Source organism: Dryobates pubescens, chromosome 3, assembly GCF_014839835.1.
Source record: "Dryobates pubescens isolate bDryPub1 chromosome 3, bDryPub1.pri, whole genome shotgun sequence".
In the NCBI taxonomy this organism is placed as follows: Eukaryota; Metazoa; Chordata; class Aves; order Piciformes; family Picidae; genus Dryobates; species Dryobates pubescens.
Window position 1 is genome coordinate 29303542 of NC_071614.1, and position 27401 is coordinate 29330942.

Genomic DNA, 27401 nt, shown 5'->3' on the forward strand with positions numbered 1-27401 from the left:
AGAAAACCTGCCTTTGTAGGGGGCTTGGCCTAGATGATCTCTGGAGGTCCCTTCCAACCCTTACCATTCTGTGAAAAATAAGGAAGAAAATAATTAACTATGAAAATAATTAGCTAAAATTAATTTTATTTGAATACCCATAGCTATTGCATGTCAGAAAATTCTGCATTTTCTCTAACAACTGGATGCAATGTGCTTCTGTGTTTGCCCAGCTCTGACCGTGTGTGTGTTTGTATATGCACTTGTATTGTGGTAAGTGGCAGGGAGGTCTCCAAGGAAAACACAGAAGGCTGCAATCCAACAAAATCAGGAGAAGAACACTTACTCTGAAATGGCTGGATCTGATGTTTTGAAACTGCTAGAATGTAAATACAAACTGTTTTCATGCCGTCATCCTGGCCCCTGTGAAAAGCGGTGCTCATTTCCCAGACCTTTCTCTGGGGTAATCTGCAGTAATTTATAGCCACTGTGAATAGCTACATCTCCTTTGTGCAGGACACATTTGTTTGAAATATTAATCAGTTCCATGAAAGGAATTGCATTTTTGAATGTTTCCCACTGATGGATGACAGAATACAGTCATTACTCTTTTCTGTGGTTTTTCTAAAGAGCTGTTTTCCCCACATTTTTACAACAGGAGAATGGAAGTCTTTTTCAACACCTGCTACAGTAGCTCTAAAATGAGAAGTCAGAAGACCATGTGCTTGTCGACCCTTCCTCTTGTTACCATGTTTACATTGACTTCTCTTAAAAACACTCATTGTTTCCTTAGTAGAAATATTTTTTGCTTTTGGAGAAGTAGATAGCTAAAAAGAGACCTTTTTTTTTGTTTGGTTGGTTTTCATGAAGCTATACATTTTAATGGAATGATATGTCAAACCTTGCTAATCAAATTCTACTGAACATTACACAGAGGACATCAATCATTAAGAAACCTGTCATCAAGAAACACTGTAGCAGAGGGACACAGCAGTGTATTAACATGCATACATTAAACACAAATATCAAAATCACTGAATGATCCCAGAGACTATGGTAATATTAGAGCTTTTCTAAGAACAATTTACCTTTCCTGGAAGTCAGGAAAGCAATGGTCGCTAGAGTAGATATTGTTATCAAGCTTCAGTGAAAATAATCTGAATATTAATAAGTGTGATTAAATTGACTACTATGTAAATGTGATGAAATCACTTAATTTGTGTTTTGAGGATATTCACCAGAGCTGTTATATGTGTGCCATGGACTGGATTCATTTATCCTATTTTTAGCTACTTCTATGAAATCAAGGATATTAATGTCTCAACAGTATTTTAGAATATACGTTTAACAGTGCTTAGAAATCTTTCCATCACTGCATGCATTCACATCAATGGGAACATCACTTCAGGAAAAGAGAAGTTAGGAGTATACGTTTTCAACTTTGAGACCTAGCATTATATATGAGAACATGCAAAAACCCATTTGGTGGACAAATGAGAAAGAAAAAGAGACAGGAGTGTTTTGGGTTTTGGTTTTTTGGAATGCTAGCCAAATTCTGGTAAACCATTAGAAAGCACACCAAAATGATGCTTGATAAGGAATGAATGGGCAACTACCTTCTGTCACTATTTGGTGCTTTGGTGCCAGTGTTCTTGCACCAGTTGACACCAAGTCATTCCAATGGATGTACAAAAGGTTTAGTCAAGAATGTATATCATTGTGACACAGTCCTGAGCGCAGTGGTATTTCATTTTGCACAGTGTTAAGGAAAGTGTAGGCTTCTTAGGCAAACACAGAAAACTGCCGTCAAAAGTACCCCCTCAGACAGCTTGTGATGCACAGAGCCTGGACAAAAATTCTCTTGTCTGACATTTTTCCAAGATTCAAATGATCTGTTATTGGCCATTTCTCTGCTCTAAAGTTATTCCTTAAAAAAATCCAAATTCCTTTCCTTGGCTAAAAGGTCTCTGAGAGGCTTCCCCCATTTGAATTCCTGGTGCTCTGTTGTAGAACTGTCAATCACTTAACACACATGGACCCCAGAATATTAGCTTTGGCAAGATCCCCAGGCTCTTTGCAAAATAAGAATTCACACTTCCCAAGCCAAGTGTAAGTGAAAGGTCCCCACAATGTTGGTGAATCCAGGAAGATTCTTGTGGGCTGTTCACATCCGGACAACAGAAGAGCTTATAGCTGATGACTGGCAATACCACTTATGGTCCATTCTTGTGCTAAGAAGCAAGTTATTAAATATCCCTTTAGAAGACATACTGCTTGAAGGTGCCAGAAAATTAGGACTTTCCTTAGCCAGTGCTAATAACATGCACTTAAAGCTGGAGAGTTTAAACCTAGTCTTTTTTTTCTTTTTTATTTTAATGGAAGAAAGACTCCTCCTTAGCAACAACTGGAGTATGGTAAAAATAAAGATTCTGTGGATTTTTTTTCCTGTGACTTCCCTACCTGCTTATCCAGTAAAAACATTCATTCATTAGCCCATCTCAGTGCTCAGCTGGAATCAGTGGGAAGAAAATCACCAGAGGAAAATTATACTCCCATACTGACTTTAAGCTGGCTGTAGGTAACCGACCTTTTTCAGCTATATTGATATCTTGTCTACTAATCTTTGACTCAAAGGCAAGCATTAGAAGTACTGCTGTCATTTGGCTTTACAACTCAGTGAACACGAGGTGCATGACTAAAAATTTTCAATGACTAATTCATGTTCATCCAGGAAGGAAAACCTTCATTGAGGCGCTGCAAAAAGGATAAACTGCATTGAGGTGGTGTGACCTGAGAGCTACAACTGCAGAGGAAGAGAAAAGTTTCTCCCCAGCGTTTTGTACCATTCTTTTGTGGGAGGCTGATTTTATCTCCAGGCTCTTCATACTGGAGTTCATTCAGAGGAAATGAAAGTTGTTCAGTGGTTTCCTCTTTATTAGTGGTAAAAAGACTCCTTGCATGACCATTTGATAGGATACTGGGATTTATGTGCATATTCCATCTCAAAGATTCTGTTTGCATGTATAATACATACATAATACATCCTATGTATAATATCCATACAGCTGTCTTTGCATGCTCAGAAACCCCTTCTCTTGATGCTAACACTAGTCCAGGGTAGGTCCTCGTACAGTATTGGATAGGTATCTATGGCTTGATTTACTTTTATACTGAAATGGACTGAATCCCCACGGTTCACAAGAAAATACGCTCTTCCTTTTCATAAGGAGTGTTATGCTGATTATCTGCAGGGCATCACAGAAAAAAAATGAGAAACTATGGGAAAAATCTACTGCTAAATTTTACCTTTTCTTCAACTCATTTTCCACAGGCCAAGCAGTAAGAACTTGCTAAAAAATGCACCTGAAAACAATGCCTTTTGGATGGTTTAAAAAAAACTAAAGAAAACATAAGAGAAGGACAGGTAAAATATTCCTCTGATGACCTTTGAGATCATCAAGTCCAACCTATCATCCAGCACTACCTGATCAACTAAACCATGGCACCAAGCAACCCATCAAGTCTCTTCCTAAACACCTCCAGTGATGGTGACTCCACCACCTCCCTGGGCAGCCTGTAGTTCAACTACTGCTTGTCTTTTATTGTAATGACGTTTTACAACTGCAGTAAAATGTGACAGTGCAGATTTATTCCAGCTTCTTTTAATTTAACTGACTCAAGTATCAGTAATAGTCCAGGAATGCTGACAAACACCTGAGTGAGTCTTTTCACTTTCCCTTTAATTAGATACATGGGGAAAATTAGCTTCAAGTATAAAAAGTAGTCAACTGTTCCTTCTTAATCAGGATCAGGCGCATAATGAGATTGAGAATAAACATCAAGAAACTACAAAGAGCTTTGAGAACTACTGATGGTACTGGAAAACATTATTACTAATAACCGCATATTTAAATACATGAATGGGAAACAGATTAAAATAATAATAATAGGTTCTACAACATTGTTCTGATTTCTGTACAAACAGCACTACTAAAGGATTCTTTCCTTTCCTTTGTGTGAACGCATTTGTTACCTCTTAGCAAACAGTTTGCAAAAATATGAAGCAATAGAACTAGCTGAGTCCCTGCAGAGAAATGAGAGCTTATCTGAAAATTATGATTGTTGGAAAAAATCCAGCATGCATGGGTCACTTGCAAATTATAATCTAGGGCCATTAGCATCTCATAGCCCTTCAGCTGCTTGTGTGAAATGCATTGATGATCTCAGTCCAATTCCTAGCAGACAGGTGTCCCCATCGTTGGAATCACCAGGTGGAGATGACTGTATTTTTTCCCATTAAAAAGGTGATTATAGCTAACACAGTGTAAAACATTAATATAAAGTACTTATAGTTCCCACAGCAGATGTTACAGAAACTTGGAATCCTCTCACTCAAGAAAATTGTGCCCAGATGCTTGTACTTAAACTTTATGGTCTGAACTCTGCCCTCAGATGTACACATAACTCCCAGAGATTTCAGGGAGAGTAATGTTCATGTATGTTATAGCCATGTCTATTTGCTTTCATAGAGTCCACATTGATGTTCAGGCATATTGTGGGACACATGGTTAAAAAACAGTGTGTGTGGTTGTGGATGATGGAAAGATGATACTACAGTAACTCATAGAAGCTCCATCCTACATCAGAGCCAAGAGGTACCAAGCATTGTTCAAACACAAATCAAAAGGCATTAAAAGAAAGGAAACAGCAAGCAAGCAAGCAAGCAATGCATACATATATACATATACAAGGTCACAAAGAAGTTCAGTAACTCATACTACCCTCTGATTTAGAACACTGAGAAGAATACCCATTTTTATAGTTTCAAGACTAGAATGGAATACACTTGGAGCAGTCACTTACTCCATGCTTTTCTAATGTAGTGCTCCTTATAGGAAACAAGCAGAAACGTGTTATCCAACACAAGTTTCATCAAAATGATTGTGTTTTACTGACTTTTTCTATTTCTGATCCATCCTTGAAGGGAAAGGCCACTTCAGAACAGAGTAGCTGTCTTCACTCTATAAATGTATGGAGAAAAGTGCTTTGGAGAGAAAGGTATTAGCAAACATAGAGCAAGAAATAAGGCCCAAAGCAGTCCTAGAGATTAATCAGGGAAAGGCAGAGGATTACAGATGGAGATAGGCACATAATCTGTCATTCTGCAAGTGTCAAGTACAAGTGAAGTGCTGCCTGGGTTTCACAACTTGTGCTTGACTTTGTGGATTAGAGCATCACAAGACCCTACATGAAAACTGTGTTCAAATAGGACATTAAGGTATACTAACTATTCTTTCCTTTGTATTTCTAACATTGGACATGTGATATGTTATGTCAGGTAACAGACTTGATTAAGTAGATAATGTCCTAAGGGCTGTTGTAATTCAAGCTCTTAACAAAAGGGAGGCTAGATATAACTTTTTTAATGCTCTTTAATAATGTTCTAGAGAAAAAGGGATTTCTCACTTTAATGTGCAGTTTTGAAAAGCTACCTTCAGCTACATGCTGAGCATTTAACATGTAGAGCAACATGCTCCCTGTAGGGAAATAGACACATCAGAAAACTGTTTAATTCCATCCTGAAATGAGTGGAACGAAACATCCCTGGAGATTCCTTCATCTTTTTCTGATGACTATTGAGTGATTCCAAGACAGTATGTTTAAGTGAATCTACTCATTTTTTCCTGGCCCCTCACCAGGATTATACTGTAAATGTATGTTTAACGTGCCTATATTTGCCTTTGATTAAGCTAACATCTATGAAAAGATGGTCTATCTATAAAGATACAGCCCTTTAAGTAAACATTTTATTTCAAAATTACAGTGGGGTGAAAGCACATTTGACATGTATGTGGTTCCTGTGATGACCAGTCAAGGTCCTCAGCTCCCCTTCCTGGATCTGCAAAATGAAAACCTTTCTGGTAGCAATGAAGGTGATGCTTCTCTTAAAAGTTCATCAAAGTTAGAAACTTCTGTTCCACTACATGTAGGAAAATTGGGTACCACTGATTCTACCCCATCTGCATAAGAGAGATGAATTTATTTCTAACTACTAGTATGAAATTATTCTATCTGAAATCACAGAATGTGGAACATTTGCTCAGGTTTGATCATGTCATGTTTTTGATGTCTGCCCATGGAGATTACCTGCTTATTTTAGCTCTGCCTCTACAATATTTTCTGATCATCTGATTTAGTGTTAATGTGATTATAACTCAATAATGGAAAGATCTGTATTTTGCATTTATGATTTTCTATGCTGCTACTCACATTGTGATGTTAATTTCTTTAATTTCCTTCTAAATTATTGCTGATATTGATCACTATAAACGAATCAGATAAGCAGCACTGATCTTCATTGCCTAGGGAAGGATGAAGGATATCTTTTAGGGGACATCAGGAGGCTGGGAGGTGCTGGCTGGTGACTGCAAGCTGCCAGTACTGAATGTCCCAAGGATTTCAAAATATTGTACATGTTGATTTTCTAAGTCAGAAAGTGTTGCATACAGTGCAGGACAATTCTGCGTTAGCCATCAAGTTAGTAGAAGAATTTCCAGGACTTGTGGTTCAGCTCAAGTGTTTGTGACTTGATTATAGTTGCTTTGTATAAACACAATAAAATCCTAACCATCTGTGCACAGCTGCACAGTACACATACAGCCACACACCCTCACGCACCCCTAAGTGCTCTCACACACACACACACGCATGTATTAATGTCTGCTGCATGTGTATGTGCGTGTGTGCGTACCCTTTGTGCTCTAAAAAGATCAGTTGCACAAAGCTGAAAACAATTATGAATCAAATCATCTGGGAGGAAAAATTTAATCAGAAAAATGTGAATGGTAATCAGAACCTGTTTACTTAAAACCCTGAACAGTGTAATCCTGCAGCTCAAAAGCTTGTTTAAAAGAACCAAAATGCTTACCAATATAAGCAGCAGTAACAAAACCTGTATCTATAATATGTGTAGCAAGAAACAATATATATTGTGGATTTGGTTAGGGGTTTTTTAAGTTGGAAGCTGTAGAAAACTAACTCTGTGAAGAGAAAGTATTTCTGTGTTATGGGCAAGATGAAGAAAGCTCAGTTTTGGGGGAATAAAAAGAAAATTAACAAGGTTATTGATTCATTTTTAGAACAACCAACAACAATGCATAAGAAGGCGTCTGTGTTTAATAAATATTTTTGGTTTGGATGAAGTTAAGAGATAGATAACACATTTATATTACATAAAATATTATTATCTAGTAATAATCAAAGCTCTTAAATAACAATCAGCATTAGATCCAATTTTCTCCATTTGAGAGTTTTAAAATAGGTGCACAAAGAAGATTTTAGAATCAATACCTTTCACTTTCAATGTGTATTTCAAGACTTTGGAAACATCAGACAGCTGAAAGAAAGGTAGTATTGAGTCTAAAAGTAAAAGGAATAAATATGATGCTGGTGATTACAAGATTGTCAGGAGGATGCTGATGAGAAGAGAGGAGAAGAGAGGAGAAGGAAGGAGAAGGGAGAAGAAGAGAGGAGAGGAGAAGAGAGGAGAGGAGAGGAGAAGAGAGGAGAAGAGAGGAGAAGAGAAGAGAAGAGAAGAGAAGAGAAGAGAGGAGAAGAGAAGAGAAGAGAAGAGAAGAGAAGAGAAGAGAAGAGAAGAGAAGAGAAGAGAAGAGAAGAGAAGAGAAGAGAAGAGAAGAGGAGAAGAGAATTAACCAGGTTGGAAAAGACCTTTGAGATCATCAAGTCCAACCTATCATCCAACACTATCTAATCAACTAAACCATGGCACCAAGCACCCTATCAAGTCTCTTCCTAAACACCTCCAGTGATGGTGACTCTACCACCTCCCTGGGCAGCCCATTCCAATGGCAAACCACTCTCTCTATGAAGAACTTCTTCCTAACATCCAAAAGCATGGAATACATATTAGTCAACCTGATTCACAATAAATATGAGTAATTTAATTAAAAACAGCCAGCATTTGCTTATGGAAATAGATGTGAAAATACTTCTATGTAGCAATAACATGGCAGCAATATATTATACTGATGATAAGAGAAAAGGCTCAGGCTTATATATTTTAATATTTGTTGATTTTTTTTCCCTTGGCATGTAAAGGCATAACATATTAAAGAAATTTAATCTACCTAAGGAATATATCCCAAGAAATTATCTTAAGCAGAGAATCATTATCAAGCTGGTGAAAAAGAAGGATATGCCTTTTAAAAGGGTAAAGAATCATAGTGGCTGAATAGCTGCAAACAGACTCCTCTTGTGGGCTAATGATACAAAGCTGAACATGATATTTGAATATATTGAAGGGAAGTATTCAGTCATCAATATCTCCTCATATTTGGTGCAAACCACCCTGGAACTTTATTTTGATGTCCACAGTAAAAAGATCTATGAAAAATGACATGGAGTCAAAGAAGAGCGCTAGGGAGTAAACCAGTTTCTGAAGAACTTACAATTTGCCTGAAGCCAAGTCTTTTCATGAGAAGGAAGACAAAGAGTTGGTGTATGACCATTTGCAAATACTTGCATGCATAAATCAAAGCTTCAGGCCACATCAAAATCAGAGATGCTAAATTTCTTCACAAGTTTTATGTAGACATAATTCCACTGCCTCTGAAATAGAATGATTCTGCCTAAAATAATTACAGCTTGATTTATTGATATACTGATATTATTTTATTTATCTGAGGGGCTAAACCCATCTCTTTGGGTCTCAGAATCCAAGCCTGAAGATGATATAAGACCGGAGGTAAAGACAATAAGGGGTGATAATGACTGAAGTTTGTGTTTAAAGTACTATTTATAGATATTTGTGGGTTGACATATCTGTTAAGGATATAACATCAGGCTCACTGTTTGGGTCACAATGTTTTATCAGTGTGTTCCTGAAAGAAAAAGGCTACTCTGTCCAGAAGAAAAGAAGAGATGATGTTGCATGTATCAGTAAAAATATCTGTAAGGCTTTTACAAAGTGGCCTGTACAAAAGTGAATCAGATATCTGTATTAAGAGGTTAGATGAAGAATGCATGAAAAGGAACTGACTGTTAATAATTCTAGCAAAACATTGATTCTATGATTCTATGATAATTAAAGAAAATACGTTGTCAATTTAATTACATAAAAATGTGAAGTACTATGTTCCATAAGTTGACAATGCATGAACAGGTATATTTTCTTCAAGGGAAAATGTCCCATAAGATGGTTTCAAGCTGTTACAAGACACAATTGAGTATCAGTGGGTTATTAGACTAATAATGTCAGGAAAGATGAAAATGAAGGTAATGGAGAGATACTTTTGATGCTAAGGAACTGCTTGTATTTCTTTCAAAATGTATCAGGAATTTTAAAGTTTAGGAATTGAAGTACTCTGAATATGTAATGCATTGATATCTCTAATGATGATTAGAATAAAATCTAAATTACAGCATTCTTTTTAGCCAGGAAATGTGATGAATCCCCTATTTTTGTTGCTGGGTGGATTTTATTGGTTTTGTTTGGGTTTTTTGAGTTGTTTTTCCTGCAAAGCCAGTGTTATTTGTTTCCTTATAATATCAGTCCCACCCCTCAGGCTAAGACTAGTGATGCCAATGTTCTGAATCAGCTCTGCTATTTTTAACTCCAGAATTGATATAGTGTATCATGAAGACCAAAAATTACAGGTAAATATGCATGAATCAGGGTCTCACTTTGACATAAGCCTTGAATCACAATTTGTTCTTAAATAGCCACCACTTAGTGGGCCATTCCCATTTTTCCTATTCAAAAAAAATATGATTAAAGAAGGATCAACAAATTGAGCACAACCTGCATTCAAGTTGCCTTTATTCTTAATTTATTGCATTTTATACAATGAGAATTTCCGGTGGATTATCATGGCTAAATAAAACTCATGAGTACACAATACTATGCTTAAGGTCTCACAAATTATTTTTTGACTATAACCTACCTGTTCTATCAAGATGGTCTCAATAGATTTTAGTATGGCAAATTTTAAAATGTTGGCTTTTAAAAACATAGCAAAAGTCATTGCAATGAGCAAATACTGATGTCAGAGCGTGTGTTTTAGGAGCTAAAAGGCTTGAGGAAGCAGTCAAAATAATACAGATGACTCTAGAATAGAATAGAATAGAATAGAATAGAATAGAATAGAATAGAATAGAATAGACCAGGTTGGAAGAGACCTTCAAGATCATTGCATCGAACCTATTATCCAACCCACCTAATCAACTAAACCATGGCACCAAGCAACCTATCAAATCTCCTCCTAAACATCTCCAATGATGGTGACTCCACCACCTCCATGGGCAGCACATTCCAATGGACAATCACTCTGTGTAGAACTTCTTCCTGACATCCAACCTAAACCTCCCCTGGCACAGCTTGACACTGTGTCCTCTTGTTCTGGTGCTGGTTGCCTGGGAGAAGAGACCAACCCCCTCCTGTCCACAACCTCCCTTCAGGTAATTGTAGAGAGCAATAAGGTCTCCCCTGAGCCTCCTCTTCTCCAGGCTAAGCAGCCCCAGCTCCCTCAGCCTCTCCTCATAGGGCTTGTGTTCCAAGCCCCATAAGTTTCATAAATAATTAAACTCATCCATAATCATGTGTGGGTAAAATACTCTAAGCTTTTACCTTTTACTTTGTTTTATCTGTAAAACTTTCTGAGTTCAAGGATCCATTCAGAAATTTCATAATAGATAAAAATGTATTAATGAGCTACCTACCATGAGACAACACAGTCTCAAGCTGCGCCAGGGGAGGTTTAGGCTGGGTGTTAGGAAGTTCTTCATAGAAAGAGTTATTTGCCATTGGAATGGGCTTCCCAGGAAGGTGGTGGAGTCACCATCACTGGAGGTGTTTAGGAAGAGATTTGATGGAGTGTTTGGTGCCATGGTTTAGTTGATTAGATAGTGTTGGATGATAGGATTGGACTTGATGATCTTAAAGGTCTTTTCCACCCTGGTTAATTCAATTCAATTCAATTCAATTCAATTCAATTCAATTCAATTCAATTCAATTCAATTCAATTCAATTCAATAGATCTATGGAATTTTTCATTCTTTTCAGAAAAAAAACCCAAAAAACAAAAAAAAAAAGTTTTCATTTTTACCAGTGTCACTAATATTCATATCCTGGATAGATTTTTTTAAAACAACTAGAACAATCTTAAATAGTCTAAAACTTTTTAAAAGGAAAAATATCAGAATTTTGTTTATTGGTGTACTGAGCTCTAGATGTTGTTAGAAGTTAATTATTCTAAAGAGTGTCCTCAAGGGATATGAAAATAGACTAAAAATAGATGGCTCCATTTCTTACAAAATATCTTACAAGGATTGATACTGTAATTATAAGTCATGTATAACCTTGTGTGCCAGTTATCTTACTGAGCTAAGCACATTTAACTGATGAAGTTGAAGAAGTCAAGCAAACATTTTGCAAAGCAAGTCAAGATCTTCCCATCTGAGCCATGGCAATGGCCAAACTCTTGTCCTTTGGGAGAGTGAGAGCTATTTACAAGCATTCAGCCTAGATGTCTTTGAGTAATTTCCTTGTTGACTTCCATAAATCACAGAGTACTTTAATTGCAAATGTGTTGCCAGCAGACCATGGCCTAACAAAGAGTATGGATTTTCATTTCTTCCTAAGATACCGTCTGTAGTTTTCTTTTAAATGCTTTTCTCTTATCTGCAAACTATAATATTGATTGCGTTTCAGGCTGCTTAATGATTAACCTTTATTTAACAGATGTAGTAATTATCTATTATTTTACATAAAGCATGCTTTTGTTGAACACTGAGTTAATTTCCTGGCTGAATGAAATGAGAAGCGGAAGAGAAAAAGACAAACATTAGATCTTTCTCATTCGAGCCTCATTTTTTCCAAGCTCACAAAGTAGTAGTAAAAATAGATTCATTTTGCAAAATTCTGATATTTTACAGTGACATTTCTAGTCAAAATACAATTGCCTGCAAGTTCAAGATCTTATTTTTTTTCCTGGCTAGTTTGAAAAAGGATGATTGGTTCAGACTGGGCAGGTAACTCATATGGTATTAATTCTGTTAATTACATCATTCCAGATCTGCTAAATTCAGCCCATATAGTCAGGGAACTTAAGAAACCAAGTGTTTGTTTTCCAGGAGTCTTTAAAAACAAGAAAGTGTAATAATCATGGAATCACAAGTTGGTAGAAGCCTCAAGGATCATCTGGTCCAACCTCTCAATGTGATAGTAGAGTTGAAACAAGATGGTTCAGCACCCTGTTGAGCTGAATCTTAAAACTGTCCAATATAGGGTAACCCACTACTTTCCTTGAGAGATTATTCCAATGTTTAGTTGTCCTCACAGTGAAAAATTCTCTTCATGATTCCAATCAGAATCTCCCCAGGAGTCACTTGTATGCATTGCCCCTTGTATTTTCCATGTGACTGCTTGTAAGAAGGGAGTCTCCATCATCCTGCTAGCCACCCTTTATGTACTTGTACATGGTAATAAAGTTTCCCTTAAACCTCTTCTCAAGGCTGTCAGAGTGGGTGGAGAGTAGCCAAACAGAAAGGGACCTGGAGGTACTGATTGACAGCTGGCTGAACATGAGCCAGCAGTGTGCCCACGTGGCCAAGAAGGCCAATGGCATCCTGGCCTGCAACAAGAATAGTGTGGCCAGCAGGAGCAGGGAAGTCATTGTGTCACTGTACTCAGCACTGCTTAGGCCACACCTTGAGTCCTGTGCAAAGTTCTGGGCCTCTCAATTTAAGAAGGACTTTGAGACTCTTGAACGTGTCCAGAGAAGGGCAACAAGGCTGGGGAGAGGCCTCGAGCACAAGCCCTGTGAGGAGAGGCTGAGGGAGCTGGGATTGTTTAGCCTGGAGAAGAGGAGGCTCAGGGGAGACCTTATTGCTGTCTACAGCTACCTGAAGGGTGGTTGTAGCCGGGAGGTGGTTGGTCTCTTCCCCCAGGTAACAAGCACCAGAAAGAAAGGACACAGTCTCAAGTTGCACCAGGGGCTTGAGGTGAGGAGAAAGTTCTTCACAGAGAGAGTTGTTAGCCATTGGAATGTGCTGCCCATGGAGGTGGTGGAGTCACCATCCCTGGAGGTGTTCAAGAGGGGATTGGATGTGGCATTTGGTGCCGTGGTCTAGTAGACATCAGGTCTTGGGTGACAGGTTGGACTTGCTGATCTTTGAGGTCTTTTCCAGCCTTATTGATTCTATGATTCTATGATTCTATGAAAAGGACAAAGGGGAAATTATTAATATCTGCAAATCCATTCCTCTCAGCCTGCTTTTCAGACATGATGCAAGAAGTAATCAGTTTAACTTGTATTGAGGAACAATTTTGTTATATATTAGGGGAAAAAAACCCAAAAAAACACAACAACAAATTTACAATGAAGGAATGGAATAAACTGTCTGGAGAGGCTGAAGAGTCCTGATCACCACAGGATTTAAAACCAGATATACATCTGTGTCATGGGCACACAGATATGTTAGATGTCCTATTTATATAATTTGTGACCCGTTTGTATGCAGTCCTCTGATTTTATGCCCTTTTCCTGAGCCACTCTCAGATAAGCAGTAGGGCAGTGGAAAGAAATATATACAGGAGGAAATATGTACTGCTTCTGAAGCAATATGGAAATGAAGAATGAATGAGAACAAGCAGTATATGAAACAAATATTGCTTGTATCACTTAACACACCACTGGGAAATGTTTGGAATTTAGTGATGGAAAGGGTATAAAAGCTAGATTAGAAAACTTCACCCAGACCAGCATAAGGAAGGCAGGTATTCTTGACTGTTCCTTCAAAGACACAGGAAGGAAAAGAACGATCCATCTGCAAAAGCTGGTCCAGAGAACAGTAAACGGTAATACCTATTCCAACTGAAGGCTCACCAAATGATGATGAGGAACTGAAATTTTCTGTCTGAAGGCACTGTGATAATACAGTTGGATGGAAGTGTCCTTGATAGGGGTGGTCTGCATGGAATAGAAAACAGTATTTGATATAGTTCTTTGTGGACTCCAGCAACCATTTGTCATGAGATAATATTTAGAATTTAGAGATGATTAAGCTAGCTGAAAGCTTGCCTTTGCTCAGCTCGTTTTGCTGTTGTTTATATTTGCTGTGCTTGTATATTTTATGACTTGGATAAGTAAACAATAAAATCTGCCTTGACTCTATTTTATAACTTTTAGTCATAAATAATATTTTGGACATATTTTGGGATCGTTCTGGGTTACAAATTATACTTCCTGCTGCTCTTCTATAGCAGCATTAATGCCATCTACTTTCCACTGAGCAGTGCCAGAGGTACTTGGAGGTCATCCACTCCAATGCTAACTAGTTTCAGTTCCTGTCTTGTGCTGGAAACTGGTGAAGATGTTGCATTTCAAGACAGGAGTATGCCTTGGAGAAGATGTTGCTGGCGACATTATCTATAAGCTAATCATGAAAGGTCAAGTGTCTGCTGATAAATTTGCAGGGTCTGCATAAATTTTTTCCTCTAAATATCTTTGCCTAAAGTTTTAATGTAACTGTTTATTGGTCAGAACAATGAGGAGAACTTTAGGGGACTGGATGAAATGCACTAAAGGCCTTGTGAGAACACTGACGTGTGAAAGATGAACATTTAAAAGTCGGTATACAGTCACAGCACTCACAAGACCAACATATAGTTGTAATGGAGATGGGTGTCTACATATACCTGTTTATCAAAGGATAGGGTAGAGACTGAACTTACTTTAAGATTTACTATATCCTCTCCTCTCCTCTCCTCTCCTCTCCTCTCCTCTCCTCTCCTCTCCTCTCCTCTCCTCTCCTCTCCTCTCCTCTCCTCTCCTCTCCTCTCCTCTCCTCTCCTCTCCTCTCCTCTCCTCTCCTCTCCTCTCCTCTCCTCTCCTCTCCTCTCCTCTCCTCTCCTCTCCTCTCCTCTCCTCTCCTCTCCTCTCCTCTCCTCCCCTCCCCTCCCCGAACCGAACCTCTCCTCTCGTCATTGTTTTACATAAAAGAACCCCAGAAAATCAAGTATCCTCCAGAAGAATGTAAAAGTAGGTGTCACAGAATAATAGTTTTAAAAGGTCCTGTACCTTTAAGCTGAGGTAGTACCAATTGAAAACTATGTTCAGAAGTAGTTAACTGGCCAAGTCTTCCTGGAGACTCCAGCTCCAGGAAGAATATTCAGCTCCAGGAAGAATATTATTCAAATATTGGAGGATATGATGCTATTTTATATCCATCTGCAATGTATTGTATATACATGGTGCTCATGTGCACATGTGTTGAAGTGAATATTATGTGTATATAATATAGTCTGTAAGTGTAATGCACTATTTTTGATATAGAGTACATAGCTGTCATTGAAATAGATGGTTGTAGAGCTGTACCTGTCTGCTGGTGGGATCACAGGGGAGCTGGAAAGGTCCTACTAGAGGGAAATGCCAGTTTCCAGAAGGTTTTTTACTGTTCTGTAAACAGCAGAAGGTGCAGATCTTCCCACAGGCCAGAGTTTTTGGTATCTCTTCACAGGAGGTCTAAGAAGCCTTGTATAAACAACACGGTTTTGAATAGAAGTTTCCAACTATGAAAAAATCTTCAAAGCAGTTAGTCACCAATGAAAATTCAGGTGATAAGTGCATACAAAACATTCAGGACAGGAAGACCTGGGGTTATTCGAGAAGCCTCATGATAATGTTTATTGCTTGTGGTCTCTGCTAAGCAGAGTTGCGTGGCATCCCCAGGTAAGATTTCAGGAGGACACAAAAATACCCTTGTCTGATACATTTATCCATCCACATCTCTTCTGGTGAAACATTCTTGCAAACTAATTTATGAGTTTCTGTATTTTTCTCTCTTCCACTAGGCTTATCACACTAAAGGCTGAAATGACCAGAGAAGTATGACGCAGCTGTTTCCTTACTGCATACTGACCACTCTTTCCAGGTATTGACCCTGCGCTAAGATGAGATATGTGTTAAGTCCAGATTCATCAATTTGCAGCAACTGTTTAGGAGGCCATTGATCTGGGTCCTGGGGACATGACTCACTCAGGGGACCTTGGTGGACTCCAGCAGTCTCTCCTGTTCAACTCGCTGAGTGAAAATGAGCGAACGGAGGTAGTGGAATCCAGGTCAGTGCCTCACATGTCATTTGGTGGTCTTTCAGTTGGTGATTGCTTTCTCCATCGTAAGGTCTTTGATTTTAATCGGATCATTGTGTGCACATATGGATATTCCTGGTGGCCTAACCAGTGAACATAATTAAAAGAAATGATTGCCTTTCACTTTAAGCAAACATCTGGTTTTACTTGAAACAAGATGACTTAGCTGTTTCAGAAACATTCTTGTAACCCTGGATTCACATTTTCATCTTAAAATATATATTTTCTCTGTTCAAGCAGCATGTTAATGTAAACACTATATATAACTGACAACCAAAATTTTCAGAAGTATTTGGTGCTCTGAGCATTAGTGAAACCACAAGAATTATTACATTTTTGATTTGATCTCTGTAAATCTGTTTCAACAGTCACTCTGATTTAAACAATTATTCTGATTTATACTCCAAGAACTATAATTTGCAGAAAATGTAACCATGTGAAAACATGTTTTTGCATAGTATATCTTGGCAACCTTGTTTTGTTGTGATGTCATTGCCTTAGGTTTCATGGAAATACTGAGGGAATAAAAGGAAAACAAGACCCTCTCTTTGAAGTACATTCACATATCCCCTCTCTCCACCCCTATAAAGATTTTAATGTCTTTTTTTCCATAATAACACTGAGGCTTCTGTTATTGCTTGACTGACATTATACTAAGAAATGTACTGAAGACTCTCATGAAAGAAATTTAATTGTGAGGGAAGGATTTGTCACCTTTCAATTCTCTCAATCAGGTAGGAATCATCATTTGTATAACGAGCTATTTTGAGATCCTGGGGTTTTTTTGCTTTCATGTCATTACAGTGGCCAGGTTCTAAACTGTTAAACACAGGCACACGTACACAGATACAGATACAGATCCAAACTGTTTATCAACGGCAGAAGTAACAACGGCACTTTCTCCATCAGAGCTCTATCTAATCTGGTTTATGGCAACATCTGAAGGAAGATGACTGCGCTTTATTAAACCAGTATCTCTCATTCACTTCATCACATCTGTTTTTTCTAAAAATAAAAAAAAAAATAATAAAAACAAAATACAAGGTCGCCCTGCATTATAAAAAGCATACGTTACAGAGACGTACACGAGAATGAAAAATGGCAAAAAAAAAAAGCCTTCATATGGAAGCAATCCATCTGGGTACACCTAGGTACGGTATATGGGGATTTCCAGTACTATTAAAAAGGTTATCCCTAGTACAAGATATTAAAAATATGCCGTATATGATTTAGGGATTTTAAGCATCTCCAGTGTTTTTACTGAAAGAAAGGAAAAAGAAAGGAAGGGAAAAAATGAGACCATCGCATTCAGAAACATTCCTAACTGGCTTCACATTTTTCTTCTTTCCAGCACCAATAAGAAAACACATCAGAGACAAGCTCGTGCCTGTCAGATGCGATCATATGCTAAAACAAATGACGCCACTTGCTAATTTCATTTTCCCAGCACATGCATGTGTGCGTGTGTCTGGCTGTCGTGTGTCTGGGATGTTTGAAAACAGCTGCTTTTTCTTGTCTTCTTAGTTGCACAATGAACTATAAAAATTTTCCTACTGGGGCTGATTCTAAATTGAGTCACTTTTCTGTTAATACTGAAGAATTTTACTGTATTTCTTACCTGAGTAAAAAAATAGCTGAAAAACTGAGCTATTGTTACTGACCCTGTGAATATCATCAGCCACAGTGAGTAGTCCCTTTCACCACTCTCTGCCAGGCATGGGACTAATCAAGTAATATGTTGTGGTAGTTTGCCCCTGGCTGGGGGCCAGATGCCCACCAAAGCCATTCTATCACTCCCCTTCTTAGATGGACAGGGCAGAGGGAAAATATAACAACAGGCAAGTTAGAAGTAATTTAATGGGGTAAAAGCAAAGGCCGGTCGTGGAAGCAAGAGCAAACAAAGATATTCTCTGCTTCCCATCAGCAGATGATGCCTTGATGCTCACAAGGAAGCAGGGCTTCAATACATGTAGCAGGTTCTCTAGAGCATAGATACCATCAAGAAATGTCCCCCCACACTTCCTTCTTTCTCAGCTTTTATGACTGAGATGGCGACATATGGCATAGAATACCCCTTTGGCCAGTTTGGGTCAGCTGGCCAGGCTGTGTCCCTTCCCAAGAACTTGCCCATCCCTCAGCTTACTGTTGTGGGGGGAAATGTTGAAAAAGCACAGCCTTGATGCTTGGCTCAGCAGTGGCCAAAACACTGGTATGCTATCAATGCCCAGCTGCACCACTGTAAAACATAGCACTATGTAAGATGCTATGGGGAGAAGTAACTCTGTCTCAACCAAACCAAATACCTGCCCTTTCAATCTTCATAGGATCAGACCATTCATAATCTTTTTAAATATATTTTTTTTGAGGACAAAACATCACAAATAGCCTGTGCTGTTTCTGAGTTTGCATTTGCTATTAAGTAACACTTTCCATTCAATCTTCACAAATCTACTTTTCAATATATTATTATAAAAAAACCCACACCCCACCCTTTTATTTTGAGAATTGACATTCATTTCAACTCCACCTGCAAAAGTAAATGAGCAAAATTAACATTGGTCATGACCTCAGCACTGGTCATATATCATGTTCTAACTATTGAAGGCAAAGTTTTATAAATCTCTGCAGCTATATCCATACATTTGAGTAATTTACCATATTTCCTTCAAAATGCCAATCATGGACTATGTCTCTAGTAAATTTGGTTCTTGGTACAATAAATAAAATTAATGTTCATGTATTAAGATGAGTTACTGTAAATTATTGCTCCCTCTTTCAGGACTATTGCTTTAGCAGTTGGTGTAGGAAATGAAGTCGTTTTAGGGAGTAGGAAACAGCAAGAGTTGTAGAGTACATTTGAAACTCAAGTTTAAGCTGATCTCAGCCTGCCTCCATGTTAGTCATTTTAAGGTCTGCTGCAGGTGGTCTTCACACAGAAGCTCAAAAGAGGCCATTTGTGCCAAAACATGGAGCAGGGAGGGATAAGTGATGGAGCGTTCACAGGGAACAATAAAGCTTTCATAATATGGAGAGAGTGAAGAACCAAGCTGAGCAACTTGAGAAACTGTTTGTAAGTAGAAGGTAAAAATAAGTGAATAGGTTAAAAAAGCATGCAAGAAAAGGAAGGACAGGTTTTGTATTAGAACAAGGATGGAGACAGTTTTCAGAGAAGACACTGCTAATTTGCTCTTGTTGTGCTAAAATACTCTTCATAAAATAAGTAGCTTCTAAACCAAAATGAAAGAGCACTGTCGATATTGACTCTTTCCCCCAGTTCTGCTTCATTTGAAAGTCATTATTGTTTTTAATTGTCATTGTACTCCCAACTTTCTAATTTTTCCTTTTTTTCCCCAGTCACATCAGTTTCTTCAAAGCTAGCTTTCTACCCTGCTGGAATGTAAAGCTGAAGGTGAAATCTTGGCACTGTTGAAGTTAATATAAGTTTGGCCTCTGCAGTGTGGTCTGGATTTTACATAGATGTTTTAGAACTTCTGTGAGAGAATTCATGCCTTCACTCAGGCTTTTGGCAGTTAGGTATTAAACTTTCTTTCTTTCCACTGACCTACAAGGAGCTCATCTTATTAAGTGAGATCAGGCAGTTAAATTGAACTGCAAAGTGTCATTGTTGTTATTATATTTGAATATCAATAGTTAGGCATCTGAGGAGCAACTATGAACTATGCTTGTGTACTCCAAGTGTAAAGCTGGGGTAGAGGAAGTAGCAATCCCTCCAGACATGACAAACATGGGATGAAGGCAGAGTGCATAAAAAGAGTAAATAATGTGTGGTGATGAGTGACAAGCAATTTTTCTGACTTACAAGAGCAAGAGGTAAGGTCAATGAAAATTGTGGGCATTCTACTGGGGTGGTTACTTTTGATTATTGTTTTTGCTATGTTTCCCCACAGAAGGCCCTATCTAGTTGTCCTGGACCTTAGGTTTGCATGAGAATGGTAGCAGGAAACAGAGTCAGGAGCTCCCATTTTGCATAACAGAAAAGTGAACACAAAAAATTATCAACTTTCAAACTAACTACATTTGAAAGCAAGGGCTGGGGCTTTGCCAACATCTAGCCAGGCAGTTGCTGTTCCTTCACTTTGTGATTAAGTTAGGAGTCATACTGTAGCACAGAGCAGAATAAGGGATCACGTCTTATAACTCATCTTCTATGGGTAAACCCCACTAACTACATTGCCTTAGTACAACAAACTAGATTTTGTTCCACAGGCAGATTCATCAAATCAAAGAGAATTCAGCAAACGTTTCCTCATGACTTCAGTTGTATTACTTGTGCAGTAGATCATAACTAGATGCTTAGATTTTCTATGAATTCAGGTTTACTTCTGATGCCTTGTTGGCTTGTATTTAAAACAGATTTTGGATTAACCAGTGGAAAAAAAGCCTGAACATGACATAGTTGGTATTCCAGGTGAATCACAGAATCACAGAATGATAGGGGCTGGAGGGGACCTCAAAAGATCATCTAGTCCAAACCCCAGTGCTAGAGCAGGATCACCAGGAATGCATCCAGGTGTCTCCAGTGACGGAGACTCCACAACCTCTTTGGGCAGCCTGTTCCAGTGCTCTGTCACCCTTGCAGTGAAAAAGTTTTTCCTCGTGTTTAGGTGGAACTTCCTATGCTCCAGCTTGCACCTGTTGCCTTTCGTCCTATGATTGGACATCACTGAGAAGAGCCTGGCTCCATCCTCCTGATACTCACCCTTCACATACCTATAAACATTTATGAGGTCATCAATCAGTCTCCTCTTTTTCAAGATAAAGACACCCAGCTCCCTCAGCCCTTATTAGGAAATGTTCCACTCCCTTAATGATCACCTTATTGATTTTTCCTGTAGAAGTTGTCTATGGCTGACTTTGCTTTTGAGCACTACCACTCATGTAAGTAGATGTGAAGTGCCATTTCCAGGTGCATAATAAAGCAAATTAACAGATTAAGGAGTTTTCTATTCTATTAAGAATGGCAGGACAAGTATATGAATGAAAGACCAAGAGTGTCATTCAGCTGTTGCTAATAGAAGCTTATTGCTGCTTTAATAAAGGTACCATCTTCTCAAAACTTGAATTTCAGTAATGAGAAAAACCCCACAGTAATTATCAGTCTCAGAAACACTGCTTTTTGTTATCTTCCAGTGCTGTTATTACTATGGTACAGTATTGTCAGGCAATGAGACAGTGATGCAAACTCTTGCTGCTGCAATGGTATATGTGGCTAAACCAGGTATGAAGTGTTTGTAAGGCTGATGGAGGCATTTGTGCCCTTTTTGTTAAGTGTTTAACAGCACTGTTCGAGGCAGGGCTAGAGGGGGAAAGCAGCATCGTGCTCTTTGACATGATGTGAGAGAGGTTGTGACATTCTGCTACTATAATGAACAAGTCTCAGCTATTGAATCCTGCACTGGCTAGAAAAATTGTCATCATTGCTCTATCATAGCTGATCTACACTCTCTCCTCTTCTCATTAAAGCTATACATACAGTAGACACATGCTTATATGCCTTATTGCCCTGTCTTGTAGGAAGTGGAGTATGGAATACTGGTTTGGGACACTTAGGCCTGTGTGTGTGCCAGGCTACAAGTATTATATTCCTCGCAATGTGAAAACTATGACCTGCATTCTGCACAAAAGAACCTCATAATGTAGAAAGTTGTTGAGCTATTTAGCACTACATGCAAAGAGCCTGAAAACACCACAACTGTTAAGAAGTACCACAGCATCAGTGGAGAAACAGTGGGAAAGAGAGGAGAATAATGGGTTATGGCAGGCAAGTGACAATTTGCTCGTTGTCCCTCTATTTGAATTACCGGGCACCGATTGCATTCACAGGTCTGCACAACAAATTTGCCTCCTGGGACAGGAACATTAATTTATTTGACAGCAGCGTGTGGAAGTGGTGCAGTGGTTTAATTTTCCCCTTCCACAATCAGCCTTTTCCATTTCTACAGGAAACAAACCACTTCTGTGGAATGTCTCCAAATCTCTTGGTGAGTCAGGTCCAAGCTGGAGGACATTAACATACCTCCATTAGTGTTAATTGGAATTTAGACAAGTTGAAGGTCAAATGAAGAAAACCATGATCTTAAGCCTTCAGAACAAAGAAAGAGAAACAAAAGGGCAGGTATTTTATCTGAAATACTGCCAAGCTATTTAATAAACTAACACATGTAAATTGATATATTTTTAAAATTGGCAGCTTTCCTCAATACTGTGCAAACCTAAGAACTTTGTGACAGTGCACTGGGTGAAGCAATCCTGTTTCATTTGTGGTGTTTTTTTGAGGGGTGGGTTTGGGTTTTTTTTTCCTGATAAATGTTAAAGTGGTTTTACCTTGCAAGTGGACAGGTCTGACACAGAGGTCCCATACCCAAGTATCCTAAGAGACTGCAGAATCATAGAATGCTATGGGTTAGAAGGGACTTTTAAAGGTCATCTAGTCCAATCCCACTGCAGTAAGCAGAGACATCTTTGGTCAGATCAGGTTGCTCAGGGCTCCATACAGCCTGACCTTGAATGTTTCCAGGGATGAGGTATCTACCACCTCTCTGGGCAATCTGTGCCAGTATTTCATTACTGTCCCCCTGAAAAAATGTCTTTCTTCTATCTACTCTGAATCTACCACCCTTTAGTTTTAAACCATTAACCCTTATCCTGTTCCAACAAGCCTTGCTTAGAAAGACTGTCCCCATCTTTCTTGTAGGTCCCCATTAAATGCTGAAAGGCTGTAATAAGGTCTCCCTGGAGCCTTCTCTTCTCCAGGCTGAACAACACCAACTCTCTCAGCCTTTCTTCATAGAAGAATTGTTTCATCCCTCTAATAACTTTTGTGGCCCTCATCTGGATCTGCTCCAGCACGTCTGTGTTGTTTTGTGCTGAGGAGTCTCGGGATGGATGCAGTACTCCAGATACGGTCTCGTGAGACTTGGGTCAAGTGGCAGAATCACATTCCTCAACCTGCTGGAATAGTTCTTGTGATGCATACCAGGATACAGTCAGCTTTCTGGGTTGTGAGAGCACACTGCTTGCTGAGGTCCATCTTTTCATCCACCAGCACTCCGAAGTCCTTCTCCACAGAGCTGCTCTCAATCCCTTTATCCTGAGGATATACTGAGGATTGTCTTGATCCAGATGCAGAACCTTGCACTTGGCCTTGCTGAACCTTATGAGGATCACATGAACCCAATTCTCAAGCTTGTCCAGGTCCCTCTGGAATTAATATTACACATATCCTGTTTGTCTCACTTCTACTCTTAATATTGGCAGAGATTTTTCAGCTGGAAGTTCATTTGCACTTCAAGTATTTCTTTCTCAGGTGGAACCACGCATTTCTAGAACAGACATACAGCATTGTGTCCCCTCCATCATTCCTGGGATGTCCCACTCACATAAAGTCTTTCATACCCTTTTGCTAATGTGTAAGCTGTCAGCACACACACAGAGCTGCAGAAACAATTGAAACATTTAGGCTAATCTATGTTACCTCTTTAAACTTATTTTAAAGTAACAATAAAAGAGGATGGCAATGAAAATAAAGCTGTTCCTGGCTTCCATGACTATTCTATTCCATCCTATTTCCTGTAACAATGCATTTGCATTACATGTCTCTTGCAGAACAAGAGGACACAGTCTCAAGCTGCACCAGGGGAAGTTCAGGCTCGAGGTGAGGAGAAAGTTCTTCACAGAGAGAGTTGTTAGCCATTGGAATGGGCTGCCCAGGGAGGTGGTGGAGTCACCATCCCTGGAGGTGTTCAAGAGGGGACTGGGTGTGGCACGTGGTGCCATGGTTTAGTAGTCATGAGGGTGACAGGTTGGACTTGCTGATCTTTGAGGTCTTTTCCAACCTTATTGATTCTATGATTCTATGATTCTCTGTCCCTAATACACATATATCTATACAGCAGACATGTATTTCCATACTTCTGAATTCCCTTATACCTATAGTTCCACATACATGGTAAACAATCCGTAATCTAAAAAAAAGCTTTGTTCTCTCACATCCTTTCAGTGTGGCAGAGAAGCATTATCTCTTGGACTATACCAGGAAACATTTCATATTCACCTATTTTGTGTCTTAACTGCAAATACTGTTATTGCATGTGTGTTCAGAACTACAGGTTTGTCTTTGTACTCAGGTTTTGGATGGGGTGACTATAAGTAGACATGAAATTAAAGCACCTTGGATTTTATGAATCTTACTCTTTTTGCTAGAAGGGAATTAATATCCTTTCAATGTGTCACAGCCTGATTCAGTTTTACTGTCTTCAGCACCAGTCTACTAGGCAAAAAGTATGAAACAACCAAGGTATTTTGCAAAACTCACAAATATCTCATCTTTCACCCTTTGGACCCCTTTCAGTCCCAGCTAGTGTGTTCCTAAACTTATGATTTGTAAGAATGAAGTCCCAAGGTTCTAGTCAACTCTTAGTGTACTCTACCTTTACTGTCACCTATCTGAATTGAATAAATAAATATGAACTCAGAGGTAGTAAACCAAATCGAAGAAAACACTTTACAAGCACTAAAGCAAAGGAAAGCCTTTTTACAGAAAATCATTAGAAAGCTCAGACTGATGAAAAAAAATGCAATGCAAAGCTGAACTTTTTGAGATATATTAAAATGGCTGCTTAATTTATATATTAAATCACAGGATATTCTATGAAACAATAGTGCCATCATTAATGAAACTCTATTAAGGAAACAGACCTGTCAAGGGAACATATTTTTATATCCAGTTAGGTTTTGTATTTAGCAAATTCCCACTTTGTATTTTTTTTTCTGTGGTAGCTCCTAAGTAAAATATATATACATTCTTGAATATTTCTTACTTCTGGGATGGGAAATTTCCACACAATATAGTGATTTAAGAACTGATTCTAATCTAATAGCAAAAAACCCTCCCACCTTTTGGGAATACTTAATGTCACTTGATCTGTGGAACAACACCCCTTGTTCATTTCAGGCATCATCCATTTCCCAGAGTCTTTTCACAAATTTCAAGGGAGATTGAACTGCACCCTGGAGCCATCAGCATGCCAAATTGTTAATCTGACTGATGCTCAAGCTTCATTAGACCTTCTGAAGAACTGCTCTGGGAGTTTATCACCTTTCCATGATTACTCAGTCACTCTTTCTTGTTTTCTTAAGTAGATTAGTAATAAAGGAGGCTAATAACTAAAGTACTCAAAGTTCAGAAAGAAGCACAGGAAGGCTCATATATAGATAATCATGTCACTGTTTCTTCTGAGGTGCTCCCATTCACTGTGAACATACTATGGAAAAGGCAAGGTAATGCAGCTTGCCTGTCAGGGATGGAGAATTTAAAGCAAAATTACATCATAATTGCAGTATGGGAGAATTTCAGTTCCATTGATACTTTTTAAACTCTCAACTTGCTATTGCCATTAGGGATTTGAGCACCTCAGTGATCTGCTGGCCATACATACAGGTAGTGGCCTCTTAAAAGATTTTGAAGAAAAAGAAACCCAAAATCCCAAGTCACACAGCTTGTGTTCCCTAAACAATCACAAGAGAACATACTTCTAAAAAGCAAGTTTTGATTAGGAGTTTGCATGCCAAAGGGCAAGCTAAGTTCATCAATTTCTTCCCAATTATTATAAATAAATAGCAGCAGCTTAGAAATTATCTTTTGCCACTCTCAGAATAATTTAGATATGCAGGTCATCTAGTCCCATTCCCTCCTCAAAGTGGGACCTGAATCCAAAATGGTTTCTAATCAACAATTGTCATAAATTGGCAAAGTTTTCTGAAACCTTAACCTGGTAGATAAAATTGTAATTTTATCTACTAAAACCTATTTTATCTACTGGGGGTGTTCAGGGTGAGGCTTGACAGGATGCTTGGTTGCATGGTTTAGTTGATTGGGTAGTGTTGGATGATAGGTTGGACATGATGATCTTGAAGGTCTCTTCCAACCTGTTTTATTCTATTCTATTCTATTCTATTCTACTAAAACCCAGAGCTGAACTCCAAAAATGATACAGGATTACATGTAAAGATTATTTCTTAGTGAATGATTGGAATAATTCAAAACATCTTCACAACTTAAATCCATAAGTGGGCTTCCAATCTGTGTAATGTATTAGGCATTATTTTAATAGTGGGAAATACAGTAAAAGGTGTAAAATCTAAGTCAGGATTGTTGCTCAGGTTAAATCAGCCTTTTTTCCCTTCGACCTAGTAGAACAGAAACTTATCTGCCCATCTCTGCCATAGTTTGCTGAGCTCTTTTCTGTACTGTCTTATTCAGCTCTGAAGAAAACAGAAGTACTTTGCTCCACAATTTAAACAATTTCATTTCTGTTCTGCTGTACATGTGTTCTTAAAATTTCTTGTAGATGGGTTGCAGAAAGCTAGTTCCTGTCAATTTCACTCACCATGATTCCAACCAATCTATCATGTATTCAAATAATAATAGAAAGTCAGTCAGAAGTTATCTCCAAATAGGAGAGGCCATCACTGATACCATCCAGCTTCCCTTTCCAGGTTCTTGAAATACTTCTTCTGTAGGCAGCACTGAAGGTGTGCAAAAGTAGAAGAAAATCCCCTCATACTCTCCGTATGAAAGATGCAAGACACCACAAAATTTGTAGCTACATAATGTCACAGTATCACAGTATAACTAAGGTTGGAAGAGACCTTGAGGATCATCGAGTCCAACCTGTCACCACAGACCTCATGACTAGACCATGGCACCAAGTGCCACATCCAATCTCTTCTCTCTTGACACTGGACCAGCTCTAGCTATGTAACCTCTGACAGATACTTATTCTTAACACTTAACAGTGATGAAGTTACATAGCCTTTATCTTATAAAATATTCTATAAAATCTCTATCCAGTGGTGTACAGAGGCTGTAAGGTGCCCATTACACTTATTTCAGATCTTGTTCCATTGGCATAGCAGATTTAAAAGATCTTTAATGCAAAAGAGAGTGCGTGTACTGAATTCTAAAGCCTTTACTTACAGAGGATGGGAAAAGCTTCTTTATCAGGGAGTGTAAGTCCTGAATCACTCAATGTCTTTGCATAAAATTGACTGGACCAATTCAGTACACTGGTACAAATTACATTGTACCTCAAGCATTTCCTCTGTTAAGGTATAGCTGAATACTTGCAAACCAATTTTGCATAACAAAACAACACTTTTCCTGAGGAATGCATGTACAAAAGGGATAAGAAGAAATGAAAGAAAGGCATTTGTAGAGCAATTTCCCTACTCA